We start from the raw sequence: 1,935 nt of genomic DNA on the forward strand, positions 1-1,935 counted from the left end.
CTCTTAAGATATTGAAAATGCATACCACAGTCAGCCTGAAAACACTTGCAGTACAAATATCACAAGGACTGTTTTAGAACATATAAAGACTTCTTGCATATTAATAATAAGAAAAATATTATAATTTAATGATAAAAATATATAAATAATCATTAAGCATATGGCAATGTGCTTATCATTGGCCAACTGGAAAAAAATTGAAATCAAAATAAGATGAGAATAAATACCCAAATTATAAAGGCTAAAATTACAAAAGCTGCATAAATTAGTTTTAATGTTCAAATAACAAGCATAAAGAACTTTAAAATTATGTGTAAATGTGCATAGATTGCATTATTTTCAGTTATTTAATAAATAACTTCAAAATAGACATATTTTATAAATCTACTATTTTGGTAAACTATTTCCATATATAATTATTTTATAATTTTTAATAGTAATTTTGAGACCCTTTCACTTTTTGAATTATGCAAATTTGTATAACAAATTATATCCCAATGCTGATATGTGATTATTTGATAATGGTCTAAGGATTGAACTCTGTGCTATCCCGACTGGAATAAAACCATTTCAAGATATTCTTTCTATTTTACTGAAGTCACTCTTTGAACTAAGGGTCAGCATTGGGTTCAGACTCCATTTGCTTACAACAGTTTTCACCTTCTTTGGTGATTTGGTCTGATATCCCCAGGAAAATCTCTCTTGCAGAAGAAAGAAGCAATCCTAGCACACCTATTTCAATTTGTTCTGCCTTAAAACTATTATTATTGCTTCTCCTGATGCACTCACTCTTGTATGATGCTGATTCTTATTAAATAAACTAGAGGCCTGATGCACAAAAATTTGTGCACTCGGCGGGGAATGGGGGGGTCCCTCAGCCCGGCTTATGCCCTCTCACAGTCCGGGAGCCCTTAGGGGATGTCCTACTGATGGCTTAGGCCTGCTCCTCTGGGGGAGCGGGCCTAAGCCTCAGTCTGGTCTTCCTCTGTGGGAGGCAACCAGGCAGGCCAATCAGGGGATGGCGTTGCCTCAATCACCCTGCCACTGCCACCTCTGGCCTCCCTCTGTGGGAGGCAACTGGGTGGCCAATCAGGGGACAGCACTGGCCGGCATGGCCCCGCCCCCCCACACCATTGCCCCTCCACTGGTGCTGGTCGCTGCCGCCTCCCGCCCCCCATCGCCATCCCCTCCCTCTGCCCACTGGCATGTGTCTTGGCTGGCCTGGCACCACCTGCTTGCCAGCACCGCCCCCAGCTGACTGGTTATTCTGCCGTTTGGTCGATTTACATATTACACTTTTATTATATAGGATGCTAATTAAAGAGCTTGATCAGGGAAGGGTGGGTGGGTGAGAGGTAATCAACCAAAGACCTGTATGCATGTATACATAACCCATGGACACAGACAATAGGGTACACAGAAGGCCTGGGGTAGGGGCAGGTGCAGGTGCAGGCTGGAGGGGGTTAAGGGGAAAAGGGGACATACCTAATACTTTCAACAATAAATATTTTTTAAATGTGCAAAAAAATAAAAAAATATTTCTATTGGGCTTCATTAAAAAATAATAAAATGATACTAATAAAGAGCTTGTTCCAGAACATTAATCCACTACTATCTGGAATGTGAGGCTGTTCTGCTAAAATGATATATACCTTTATTTCATCTTTTCACTTGCTATAGTAACTTCTCAGTTTCTTCCATTTATGCTATATCTAGCCAAAAACTTTTATATCAATGTCTACTTTTCTTGATTTGTGCCTTTCCCACTATTATTAAATCTCTTTTATTATTCAGTTTGGCTAACATAGGTCAATGTGAATAAAGTGTACTTATTCATGAGATTACTTTCAAGAAAATTATGTTACATGAAATAATTGCTATTACATAAGGAAAATTTTTTTTAGGTTTATTTATTTATTTATTTATTTATTTATT

This window comes from Myotis brandtii, unplaced genomic scaffold (assembly GCF_000412655.1).
Source record: "Myotis brandtii unplaced genomic scaffold, ASM41265v1 scaffold211, whole genome shotgun sequence".
NCBI classification, from domain to species: domain Eukaryota; kingdom Metazoa; phylum Chordata; class Mammalia; order Chiroptera; family Vespertilionidae; genus Myotis; species Myotis brandtii.